The sequence below is a fragment of the Hemicordylus capensis genome, chromosome 3 (genome assembly GCF_027244095.1).
Source record: "Hemicordylus capensis ecotype Gifberg chromosome 3, rHemCap1.1.pri, whole genome shotgun sequence".
Taxonomy (NCBI): domain Eukaryota; kingdom Metazoa; phylum Chordata; class Lepidosauria; order Squamata; family Cordylidae; genus Hemicordylus; species Hemicordylus capensis.
Genome location: NC_069659.1, coordinates 162,145,156 through 162,159,063, shown reverse-complemented (window position 1 = coordinate 162,159,063; position 13,908 = coordinate 162,145,156). Strand labels below are relative to the sequence as shown.

Below are 13,908 nucleotides of genomic sequence, written 5' to 3'. Positions count from 1 at the left end.
TCTTGAAAAGTGGCCTAATAATTGTGTCCTTGAGAAGAGGAGGCATCCTGCCCTCCCTCAGAGAAGTATTAATGATCTTAACAAGACCCTCTCCTAAAACCTCCCTGCAAGATCATATAAGCCATGTTGGACAAGGGTCAGGAGGACAGTTGGTATGGTGAAGTGTCCCAAGTATCTTGTTGACATCCTCGGCAGTCACAAACTGAAACAGATTCAGTTTAATAACATAAGAGGAGCTGCTGGACACCACAGCTCTACAGTAACTATAGAGTCTAGTTCAGCTCGAATACAAGATATTTTATCTGCAAAAAACTTATTTAAAATGTTACAATGGGTAACTCATGGGTCTAAGTACTCATTCAGGGTAGGAGGGGCTTGTACTAGCCCTCTCACAAGCTTAGACAACTCTGCTAGATGTGGGCTTTCAGAAGCAATGCAGGCAGAAAATAACTGCTTCTTTCCTGCATGCACTGGCAGAGCATAGATCTTCAAATGCACTCTGTGTTGTAATCTAATTTGAGCTGAATTGTTCTCTCCTTGCGCTCAAGCCATCTGCATTGCTGCTTCAGCCCCATAGTTTTTCTGTATACCAAGGGGCTAATTTAGAAGCGGATCAAAGAGGGTGCTTACGAGGAATCATGGCTACTGCATTAGTAATTTCATTATTCTAAATCTGAACAAGGGCATAAACACAATCGCTGGCAGAACCTACCTTAAAGCCTTCCAAAGCTTCTTGGATTCTTATTGGATCCAATAGCTTTTTGGGGTGGACCATCCTAATAGGTCCTTCACCCCTGTGGAGGAGGGTTGAGGCTATGAGTCCAACCTTAACTAGATTGTGGTCCGTTCATGACAATGGGGAAATCATAGGAGTCTCCACCCATGGAACACCTTCCTGATCTAAGTAAAAAAACAAATCAAGAGTGTGACCAGAAATGTGTGTTGGTCCTGAGACCACTTGGAATAGGCCCATAGTTGTTATGGCCGCTATGAACTCCTGAACTCATCCTGACAAATTGGTTCCAAAGTGAACATTAAAGCTCTGCAACCAAGTCAGTCACCTCAGTTAGGGACTCTGTTGGGCAGCAGGGCGAACGGTACACCAAGAAAAGTCCCAGTCTATCCTTGGTATCCAGATGTAGGTACACACATTCAATATAGGCCAATTCCCTGTCAGGAACCCTGGTAAGGGAGATATTATTATTATAGACCACAGCTACTATTCCTCCCATCTCATATCGTCTCACCTGCTCTACAACATGGTATCCTGCCAGGAGAAGATGGGCCCAAACTAGACCACTAGCCTCCATCACTCAGGTCTCTATAGTACATACCAGGTCAGCACCATCATTCACAATTAGATCATGGATGATTTCTGTTTTATCTTGAACTGACCTGGCATTGCAAAGAAGCAAGGTGAGGTTCTGTGGGAGATTGGCATTGCTCTCCAAGGTGAAAGAACTGGCAAGGAAGCTGGAAGGCGCAAATTTCTGACCCCCCCTTCCCCTATAATAGCCTGATGCCCTGCCAACACCACATCTTCCTCTGTTCCCCACCACTGCTAGAATCACCCCAGGGACAGTGGACATGTTTCCCCAACTCCAGATACACCAAAACACATACCTGCATAAAATCTACTGAATAAACGGAGAAGTCTTTTAAAGCAACAGCATAACTTGCTCGGTCCTCTGCGCCAACTCCAAAGCCTGCCCCCTTTGGTGGCTGCCTACAGGTGGCACATCCATCGGCCTACCGATGGCTGTGCTCTTGGCACAGCCCCACCTTTATAGCTGCAATGATTGGCAACCCCTCCGTCTAGCAGCAGAACCAGGTGAAGACGTTTTTCTCAATTAGCCAGAAGATAGGAGGCAGCCACAGAGTTACAGAAGACCACCCGTACTGGGCAATTTGGCTCATAATGAAGTCTGGCAGGGGGAGGGCGAACTACACACACACACACACACACACACACACACACACACACACACAGAGCCTTTGAGAAGAACCCTGGAGGGGGTGAGAATTTTTTAAAAATGTTTTTGCAAAGGGGGCTTTCAGGGGTTGCAGAACCAAACTGGCCCAGTCCAGGTTCAGTCCAGACTTCAACCAAACCAGGCCAGCCAGTTTTGTGCACACCCCTAATAGCCACCCAGCACTTTATTTTTTTTAATTATAAATATTTATATCTCACCTTTCCATTTTGAACTGAAATGTTCAAGGCAGCTAACAACATAAAATAAAATGTACTAAACACATCAAAAAGCAAAACTTTAAAAAATGACTATAAAGCAGTAGCAAATACAGTAGATAAAATCCCTTCACAGCAGCATAAAATAGCAGCAGAATCATATAAAAGAGACAAGGCAACCACAAAGCAGGGAAACAAAAGGCTTTCTGAATAGGAAGGTCTTCACCCAGCAACAAAATGCCACCAAAGAGGAAGTGAAGAGCGTCTCTCTTGGAAAGAAATTCCACAACTTGGGTGTAGTCACAGGAAAGGCTTTTCCCCACATCCAAGTTAGATACACTGAAAGAGAAAGAAGAGCGGCTTCTATATATGTGGTTTACATTTCAGAATGCAAGTATCCAGACTGTAAGATGCAATCAATATGTGGGGAAAGTATCCACAACCCTGAGGGCACATTTCAGGAACTACAAATCCACCATCTTAAAAAAGTAATTGGAACAGCCTGTGGTCAGACATTACAACCCAGACAATCATAGTCTCATTGATATAGCAACATATAGAGCAGCATTGCACACAATGAGATGCTGGACAAATGAGGAAAATTTTGATCTATTGACTCAAGACCCTCATATCTCATGGACTGATTCTGAAGATAATACATACAACCACCTAACATCCATCTGCAACATATGTCAATCATTCTCTTCTTGGCACCTGCCCTGGAACTCTACTAACACAGCATTCTTACCCGCCACCTTGTGAACTGTACCTGCCACTGCTTTTCCTTTTGCTGCTGATCGGGGCACTGCCTTGCTTTTTTTCTTTCCCAGTTAGACACATATGGTTTATTGGGCTCAAAGAAAACCTTCTGCAACAGATGCTAACACTTGAAAGTGTTAATATGGAAGCAGGTGTTTGTACCCTGGTCCTAAATAGAAATAAGTTAAATAAATGTTAATAAATATGTTAATAAATAAATGAAATATGTCAATTAATAAATATGTATGGTATAGAAATATGTTAAATGAATGAATGAATGAATGGTATAAGGCCTTAAGAGCCACCTAATGGCACAGCAGGGAAGTAACTTGCCTAGTGAGCAAGAGGTTGCTGGTTCGAATCCCAGACTACAGGAAACACCTATATCGGGCAGCAGTGATATAGGAAGATGCTGAAAGGCATCATCTCATACTGTGTGGGGTAAGGCAATGGCAAACCCACTCTGTATTCAGCCACAGAAAATCACATGGCTCTGTGATCACTAGGAGTCGACACCGACTCAATGGCACAAATGTATCTTTATAGCGCCTTAAAGGTCAAAACAAGCACTTTGGATGGACTGGGAATCAATCAATGCAGTTCTTGAGAGTCACATGCTCTGTATAGCCTGCTCCTACCAGTAGCCTAGAAGTTTTTCACAATGTCTTTTAGTTCACATCTCCTCCGGAATGAAATGAGTGCATTCACATATTGGCCAAATTTACCCCAAAGCCCCTGCAAGCTATCTGGGAGCACTTCACATACAATTTGGGTTTTTCATTGCACTTTAGAGTGCAGCCTGATTTATATCCAGGGTAAAATTCCACTTTTTTCATCAGTTTTTGAGGGGCAACTTTGAACTCGCAGTAAAACCTTGTAGTAAACCTGCAGCAAAGCCAGCTGTCTGGTAGGGTTATGAATTTTGGAGGGTTTTTTCTGTTTTGTTTTTGGCCCAAATCCAAAACACCCCCATGTTGTTCTTTGTTCAAAATCAGCCAATCCAAAACACCACAATTTTGTTCTTTGTCCAAAATTGCAAAATTTGAAATGTTTTGGATTTTAAAAAATAGCCACAGGGCAAAACTAGTGGGTGAGGGTGGTAGTTCCCAGTGGGTGGTAGCTACCACCCAAATTTCAGAGGAATTGGGCAAAGGGCTGATTTTTGGTGAATTTTTGAAGTTTAAGATTTTTCCCATAGGGAATAATGGAGGTTTCAGCAAAAGTATAGCTTCACATCGGGGGGAAAGGGGGTGGCCCAGAACAGAGTAAGGTGAGTGGTAGTGCCCAGTGGAGGCAAGAAAGCTGCCAAAATTATTTCAAATGAATTGGACAGAAGGCTGATTTTTAAAGATTTAATGGAGTTTACGCATCTTTAAGGTTCTTACCCATAGGGAATGAAGGAGGTTTCAGCAGCCTCATAACTGCACTTGGAGGGCACAGGGGTGGCCCAGAGTGAGTGGTGGTGTGGAGCACATATGGTGCCAACCACCCCTATGGGTTGCTAACCCATGGGGTACTGTGTTCTGTTGTTTCTGAGATGTTTTGAGTGTAGATTCTCTGGTAGCATATGAGAATGGATTCATGGTTTGTCCTTTAAAATCTCATATGCTACCAGAGATCTACAGGCTGGGCTCAGGCTGGCAACAAGGCAGGCATAGATAATGGCATGGCATCTCTAAAGGGGGTGAAAAAATTCTTCTGGAACAAAAAAGCAATGCAGCAAATAAATCCATTCCCAGGCTGGCATACAGTAGCCATAGCAGGCTGGCAGGCTGGGCTCAGGCTGGCAACAAGGTAGGCAAGCATATTCAATGGCATGGCATCATCATGACAACTTGAGGCATGCCATGCAATGCAAACTAGTTCTCTCTCTCTCTCTCTCTTCAATGAGGCAGAAAGGCAGAATGGCGAATGAGTAACTAATGTTGAATGAATTGAAAACCCCTCCTTGAACTCCGCCCCCACCCTTGCCCCTTCTTTGATCCTTCCCCTGGCCAATGTGGGGTCAGTAAAGAGTGGCAAGAGGCAAAAGCGCCAATGGGGAACAAGGAGGGAATCATCAGCAGGTCAGCCCATGCTTTAGGTCACCGATTGGAAGACTGGAAGGGCGGGAAATTCAAAGAGGTGTCCATAAAATGTGACTCAGAGATCACCACAAAATGGAGGTCCAAAATAACACAACGTTTTGTAGAGGGATGTTTTGTTTTGTATAAAAAACTTTCAGATGTGGAAAATGGGCATTTTGTTTTGTACACAAAATACCTGAAACGGCCCATGTCGAGTACAAAACATTTTGTACCTGAAACGTTTCACACATCCCTACTGTCTGGGAAAGCTCCTGGTGGCAGGATTTTAAACCAGCTGAAGTTTTTGAATGCTTTTCAAAAGCAACCCCACATATGGCATATTGACATCATCCAGATGGGATGTTCCTGTAGCCAGATCTGACTTTTCTAGGGACGAGTGCAGCGGCTACTGGCCACAATCACTCCCTGGATCTTTAGGCTCAGGGGTGGAGTCAGGAGCACTCTTGCACTGCAAGCTCGTGGCTTCAAAAGGAACGCTATCCCATCTAACATAGGTTGTACCCCAATTCCCAAATCAGCAGTTTTACCTCAGATAATGGTCCTGGAATTTATCTTTCTGTTTAATTCATACCCTGCATTTCAATCAAAAGACAAAAGATCATCAAGGAGACTTACAACCACCTTAACAGTTTGGGCCCGGGATACTTGAAGGACCGCCTGCTCCCAAGGGTTGCTGCCCCCTTGATGAGGTCATCTGAGGGGGCTCTGCTCCGGGTGCCGACAATGGGGGGAGGCTCGGTTGTCATGCACGTGGGACAGGGCCTTCTCTGTTGCTGCCCCCAGACTCTGGAATGCTCTCCCGATGGCTATTCACTCCTCGGTCTCCATCACAGCTTTTAGAAAGAGTGTAAAATCTTGGCTTTTTGCCCAGGCATTTATTTGATTCTCTGCTGCTGCTCTTTGTACTCTGTTGCTTTTATGCTTTTGTTTTAAAGTTTTAATCAGATTTGTTTAATATTTTTCACTTAATATTTTAATTGTGTCTTTCTTACCATCTTGTTTTTCAATTTTGCTGTAAACCACCTTGGGATTGTTTTAATGAAAGGCAGCATATAAATTTAACAATAAATAGATAGATAGATAGATAGATAGATAGATAGATAGATTGGAACAATGCAATAATAATTGAAAATGTGCACACCTGCACATAACTCAGAAACTGTTATCCAGGAGCTGTTAATGAAGAGACCTGCGTGTGCTTCTCTTTGGATATACAGTTCCTAGCATCAGTTGAGCAGAGGGGTTCCCCCCACCCCCGGTAGGGTCAATAAGGAACAAGCTCCCTGCAGTGCTCCTTCTGGACACAGGCTGATTTCCCGCTTGTCAAGATGTTCTTCCTGGAAGGCAGGGAATGCAAACTTCCAGGAGCCAGAGTGTGCTTCCCTTCAAGTGTGCAGTCCATGGGCAACCAAAGCAGAACATGTGTCTTAAATCTATAATAGATTTAGATTAAATTTTCTCACATTCTCATTGGTCTGAATAAATAATTGAAAAAGTGAGTGATGTGATACTGAATTGAATGTTGGTTCAGTCTAGCAACAATCCTTTGTAATTAATTGCCCTTCTGATCTAGTTTATCATTCAACATTTAAGCAGTGTTCGGAAAAGATGGAGATTTTTATGATAGTGTTATGAAATGGAGTTTGGCTAGAACCATTTTTTTTTTAATGAAAAGGATTGTGGGAAAGATAATTTAATACTTACCTTTAACATTCTTCCTCAATCACTTTTATCAGTTGCTGAAGATAAGCTAGATATGTGCTATTTCATTTCCTTACCCCCAGGGTCCCACAATTCTGTGCCAGCAACATTTCCTTTTTTGTGTGCTTTTTCAAAAGAAATTGAAAAAGAAATGCAAAGGGAAAGGGGAACACAGGATGTCTTACAAGATAGTCAAGAACATGCATTTGAAAAAGAGACAAATGTATCTACTGGGAATGGCGGACTCTGTAAAAGCATTTTAAAAAATTGAACAGAAAGCATCTACATTGGATGTAATAGGGAAATGGAAATAGGTCTGCACACTGAGAATCATCTTCTACTTAACTGGCATAGTTTGTGATGATATCATCCACCCCAATTCAAGATGGCGGACATGGAAACTTTTGAGGTGCAAGTGGGCTAACTTGTAAACTGCTTAACCAATTTGAACCAAATTTGGTACAGTTGTAGGGGCATGTAGGGACACTTCAATGGCATAGTTTTAGAAAGCTTGTAAAGACTTGGCTTTTTACCCAGGCTTTTACATAATCATTTTTACTGTGGCTTCTGTGTGTTTTTATCTGTTGTATTGTTTTAATGGCTGTTTTTATATGTTTTTAGCCTGATGTTTTTAATTGCTTTTTTATTGTATGTTTTAATTTTTGTAAACCGCCTTGGGGTTGTGTTTTTAACGAAAGGCGGTATAGAAATGTAAAAATAAATAAATAAATAAATAAATAATAGTTTGTGATGATGTCAACTACCCCAATCCAAGATGGTGGTCATGCAAATATCTGAGGTGCAAGCTGGCTAATTTGTGTACTTGCTAACCCATTTGAACCAAACTGGGTACAGTTGCAGTGAGTGACACACAGGGAGGCCTCAATGGCATAGTTTGTGATGGTGTAATCAACACTGATTCAAGAAGGCAGACATATAAACTTTGGAGGCATGAATGGGCTAATTTGTGACCTGCTTAACCAATTTGAACCAAAAGTGCTGCAGCTGTTAGGACACAAAGGGACACATAATCATAGGGTCCATTGAACAATGGGGGAGACAAATGCCCACAGGGTCTGAGGGGCTTATGCCAACAGGGGCCCCCAAGGGCCCCCAAGGCCAGTACCCCCTTGCCCTCATGAGTCACCCTCTTCTCCTACTTGCCCGGACGAGCTGTGAGCTAAGCAGCCTGCTGTGGTGCTTCCTTCTGCCTTCTGTGGACTGTCTAACCCATTTGAACCAAATTGGGTATAGTTGCAGTGAGTAAGCAGTGAATATGCAGTGGGGCGCTTCCTTCTGCCTGCTGAGCAGCTGCTTCCGAGAGGGATGGGGCAGATGGCCAAGCCAAGCAGGGAAGAGAGGTGGTGAGAGGGCACTGCAGAAATGCAGGAGCCATGGGAGAAGGGCTGCAGTGGGTACAGTTGCAATGGGTACAGATTATTTTATTTTATTTATTTAAAACATTTTTATACTGCCCATAACACAAGTTCTCTGGGCGGTTTACAAGACAATAAAAACAACCAATAAAAGATTAAAACAATTTAAGAATTAAAATTTAGAAAGTTAAAACTATTAAAACACAATTAAAACAATATCTAATTAAAAGAGCCCCTGGTGGCGCAGTGGTAAAACTGCCGCCCTGTAACCAGAAGGTTACAAGTTCAATCCTGACCAGGGGCTCAAGGTTGACTCAGCCTTCCATCCTTCCGAGGTCGGTAAAATGAGTACCCAGAATGTTGGGGGCAATATGCTAAATCATTGTAAACCGCTTAGAGAGCTCCGGCTATAGAGCGGTATATAAATGTAAGTGCTATTGCTATTAAAAGCCTGGGTGAACAAATGCATCTTTAAAGACTTTTTAAAAGTTGTAAGAGACGGAGAGGCTCTTATTTCAGCAGGAAGTATGTTCCAAAGCCTCAGGGTGGCAATGGATAAGACCTGTCCCCGAGTAGCCACCAGATGAGCCGGTGGCAACTGCAGATGAACCTCTCCAAATGATCTCAACGGGTGGTGTGGTTCATAGCAAAGAAGACATTCTCTTAAATACCCAGGGCCCAAGCTATTTAGGGCTTTATAGGTTATAACCAAAACCTTGTACTTTGCCCAGAAACTTATCAGCAGCCAGTGTAGATCTTTAAAGATAGGCGTGATATGGTCTCTCCGAGACAACCCAGAGACCAACCTAGCTGCTGCATTCTGGATTAACTGCAGTTTCCGGACTATGTACAAAGGCAGCCCCACATAAAGCGCATTGCAGTAGTCAAGTCTGGAGGTGACCAGCAGATGTACTACTGTTCTGAGGTTGTTTATTTCAAGAAACAGACACAGCTGGCATATCAGCCAAAGCTAATAAAAGGCACCTCTGGCCACTGCCTCAACCTGGGACACCAGGTGCACTAACTTGAAGACTGTCTAGCCAACTTGAACCAAATTTGGTGTCTCTGTGTGTAGTGACACACAGGGACACCTCAGTGATGTAGTTTGTAATGATGTCATCCACCTCGATCCAAGATGGCGGACACATGAACATTTGAGGTGCAAGAGATCTAACTTGTGGACATTGATTAGAACCAAATTTAGTCCAGTTGTAGAGACAGTGAAGGTAGACTAATTAGTTCTTACTAGAACAACTTGTTCCGTTTTTAGATTGTATTTTGGATTATGTACACCACCTCGAGATACATATACGAGGTGTATATACATATGATCCCCCCCAAGTCCTGCTATGCTGCCTCATTGTGGTGGTGGGTAGTGTTCCCGGGAGGGATGAGTGAAGTACGCTGGGAGGTATACTTTCAGTAGGGTCACCCAAACCATGAATGTCATCCCAGTTGCCCAGCTAAAGCAAGCACGCACCTATATTGGGCAGCAGTGATACAGGAAGGTCCTGGAGGTGGATGATCACTTTAGTGACAACAAAAGCATCATTTCATACTGTGTGGGAGAAACGCAATGGTAAACTACTCCTATATTTTACCAAGAAAACCACATGGATAGACAAAAGGGAATGATTGTCGATGTAGTACCAGATGGTACTCAACATGCTACTGAGGAAGAGCTAAACATCTCTCAGAGTACCAATGGTGTTTATGACATAGTTGGACCAAAGCTTTTTGGATGTCAACAGCTGTTGTTGCTGTGCAAGAAAGAAAAAAAATCCAAAGCTGCAAAGACAGAATTACAATGGGAATGTGGAACGTAGAAGCATGGATATGAGAAAGTTCGACACAGTGGAAGATGAAATGAATCTACTACAGATTGACATCTTGGGCATCAGTGAATTAAAATGGACTGGAATGGGATACTTTCAGTCAGAAAACCATACCGTTTACTACTCAGGACACGAAAACCAAAGAAGGAACGGTGTGTCATAAATCTGTTAGCTTGGCTAACCCAACAGGATTTACAGCCCCCTTCAGCACTCCCCGGTGAGTTAACAGAAAGTAGCAGCGGAACTTCACTAATGAAAAATAAAAGGCTCACAAAGAAAAACAGTAAATGAATTAAGTCCCCTGAACTGAACTAGGTATCCCCCTCTAACAATAACTGAGTAATAAGTGAACATAAAACACAGAGCAAGGAATGAAAATAGCGAAGGACAACAGAAGCAAGGAATTAACAGAACAACGCAGGAAAGCATAAACAAGGCAAACTTGAACTCGGACAAAGTTTTGGAATTCAATAGCACACTGTCTGCGGACCAGCTAAAGTTGCAAACAGCACCTGAGCAATTGAGAGACTACCAAATATATATGGTTCAAGAGAACCAGCAGCCAATCAGGCTTCCCTGTGTCAGCACTTCGGCTTCCTCTCTAGTGATCTCCTGCGCCTGCATGACTTCAACTGAGCCTCCCTCTTGAGCCGTCTTCTCAAGACAGGTGAAATCCCAGGCTTCTCCCCATCAGAAATCATGTCTGGCAGCTGTTGCGAATCCTCAGCTCCAGAGTCTGGTCTCCCTGCCAACTCCTGTTGCTGTGCCTCTGAGACCTCGCTAGCAGGCGAATCCTCCCATTCCTGCTCTGACTCTTCTGAGTCAGAAGTCTGAGCCATGACACAGTGTTGCTTTCATAGTCAGGAAGGATATAGCAATGACAGTACTTGGGTAATATGTGGTCAGTGACCAACTAATATCAATTAGATTTCATGGACACCCCTTTAAGTCTATGACCCAATGATGGATGCAGAAGAAGAAGTTGATGAGTTTTATGTTCAAGTTCAGTCTGAAATTGACAAAACATGTAAGCAAGATGTGATGCTGGTGGTTGGAGACTGGAATGCGAAAGTTGGAAAAGGTAAGGAAGAAAACACAGTTGGCCTGTATAGCCTAGGAAACAGAAATGAAGCAGGAGAACGACTTATTAGTTTCTGCCAGGCCAATGATCTCTTCGTTGCTAACACATTATTCAAACAACCAAAGTGGTGCCTATACACATAGACATCACCAGATAGAGTACACCAAAATCAAACTGATTACATTATTGGTGCAAGGACGTGGAAGAGCTCAGTTATAACAGCAAAGACATGGCCGGGGGCCGACTGTGGAACAGATCACAAACTGCTTATGTGCAAGTTCCAAGTCAAGCTAAAGTGGAAAAACAAAGCTATCCAGCTTCCACGATATGATATTGAGAATGTATCCACCATTTTCAAGGAGAACATCAGGAATCGCTTTGAAGTTCTGAACCACATTGATAGGGAACCAGAGGAACTGTGAAATGAAATTTAAAAAATTGTTAAGGACAAGTGTGAAAAGAGACTGCCAAAGACCAAGAAACAGAAGAAAGCAAAATGGATGTCAAAACAGATGGTGGAAATTGCCAAGAAGTGGAGAGAAGCCAAAGTCAAGAAAGATAAAGACCACAGGAAGGAACTTAATAGGGAATTTCAGAAAGCTTGTTAGAAAAGACAAGGGGCAGTACTTCAATGACATCTGTAAAGACCTTGAGAATTCAAAATAGACACGGAAAAACAAGGCAGGTATTCCAAAAGATCTCTGAACTCAGAGGGAGGTTCCAACCTTGAATTGGTATGCTAAGGGATGCCAAAGGACAGATAGTAACTGATTCAGAGAAGATTAGACAGAGATGGAAGTAGTATACTGAAAATATGTACAGCAGGGATGTCAACATTCAAGATATGCTAGAAGATATCTTCTCTTGCAAGAAGCTCTAGTACGGGAATATGAAGTTAGATCAGTACTCCAGTCATTACCAAGATGGAATGCTAAAGGAACTGGTAGAATAGCTACAGAAATATGGCAGGCAACAGAAGGAGAATCAGTCAAGGCTCTAACCAAACTATGCCAGCAAATTTGGAGAAAGACACAGTGGCCAACAGATTGGAAGAGGCCAGTCTACATACCCATACCAAAGAAAGTAGACTTAATAGATTGTGCAAACCATCACACAATATCCCTAATTCCACATGCTGGTAAAATAATGCTCAGAATCCCAATGTAGATTACAGCCCTACGTGGAAAGGGAAATGCCGGATGTTCAAGCTAGTTTCAGAATAGGCCGAGGAATAAGAGATGTCATTGCTGATGTACGGTGGATAATTGAGAAAGCCAAAGAATACCAAAAAGAAATCAATATGTGCTTTATTGACTACAGAAAAGCCTTCGATTGCGTCGACCATGTCAAGTTGTGGAACAGCCTTAGAAAAATGGGCATCCCAGAACATCTCATTGTTCTCATGAGAAACCTATGCACAGGGCAGGAAGCCACAGTCCAGACGGAACATGGTGAAACAGACTGGTTCCAAATTGGCAAAGGAGTAAGACAAGGCTCTATACTTCCTCCTTCTTTATTCAATTTATATGCTAAAGATATACTGAGAGAAGCTGGATTGGAAGATGAGTGTGGTTTTAAAGTTGGAAGAAGAAACATCAATAACCTGTGCTACACTGATGATACCACTTTCATAGCTGAGAATGCAGGTGTTCTGCAAGCCCTAGTAATGACAGTCAAGGAGCACAGTGAAAAAAATGGGTCTATGACAAAATTTTAAAAAAACTAAACTTATGACAACACGTACAGCAACCAGCCTCATTATTGATAATGAAGACATTGAAGTGGTGGATAGCTTCTGCCTTTTAAGATTGACCGTCAACAGTGAAGGATCCAGCAGTCATGAAATACACCACTGTCAGCAACCTAGCCACCCAGCAGGAGAGTCTAGGGTGTAGCTCACAAGAGAACAGTCTGGGTCACAGAGGCTAATGCATGGCTTGGAATCTCTCTCTGGCTCAGGCTGGAGGCTGTCGACGCTCCACGGATGACATGCATTGTTTTCCAGTATCTGACTGCAAGCTGCAGATGTGATTTATAGTCCGAGCTAAATTTCAGCTGGCAGGGATTCAAGGTTTATCAGCCTTCTGCAAGAGGCATTTACTTTTCCTGATGGATTCCAGCTGCTTGTGGCGCCTTGTGACTCTTCTCTGCTGTGGAGTCAATGGGGGTTGCCTGATTAACTCATCATCTGGTTCGTCAGTCCCTGTCTCTGCTGCCTCAGACTGCTGTGTTTGCTCTGGAACAGCAGCTGGACCTGCCTCAACCATCTCTTGGGAACTGACAGCCAGGCTCTGCCCCTCAGGCACCCCTGCATTGGCTGGAGGGCTGTCAGCATCCCCTTCCTCCTCACTATCTGAGACCGGGGGCATGACAACCACAGACTAGCACTTGGTTAGGTTGCAAGGAAGGCCGTGGAAGGGATATTTAGATGCCGCAACGTGTCTATACCTACAAAAATTAGAACTATTCAGACAATTGTTTTTCCTGTGACACTCTATGGATGTGAAAGCTAGACTTTTAAGAAGCAAGATAGCAAAAGCATTTATGCTTTTGAACTTTGGTGCTGGAGAAGATGTTTGGGGATACCATGGACAGCCAGGAAAACTAACAAATGGATCATAGAACAAATCAATCTAGAATTTTCATTCGAGGCACAAATGACCAGGTTCAAATTATCATTATCAAATCATCATCAAATTATCAGCACAACTGGCTGAGAGGGCGCAGGACCTCATCTTGGGTCATTCAATTGTATTCTCAGCCCACAGGACGGCATGTGGGGCACAGTCTGGGACACAACTAGGACTTGGGAAGTGGGCATCGATCTCATGGATCGGTCGGCGGGGTATGGTAATCACCCAGTTTTTGCCCATGCTGCAGG

General features: G+C 43.2%; 1 pseudogene; it reads left to right on the top strand.

Annotated features, from left to right (window-relative positions):
- The first annotated feature begins 11,703 nt into the window (after window positions 1-11,703).
- Window positions 11,704-12,384, top strand: LOC128349405 (uncharacterized; annotated as a pseudogene).
- The last annotated feature ends 1,524 nt before the right edge of the window (window positions 12,385-13,908 follow it).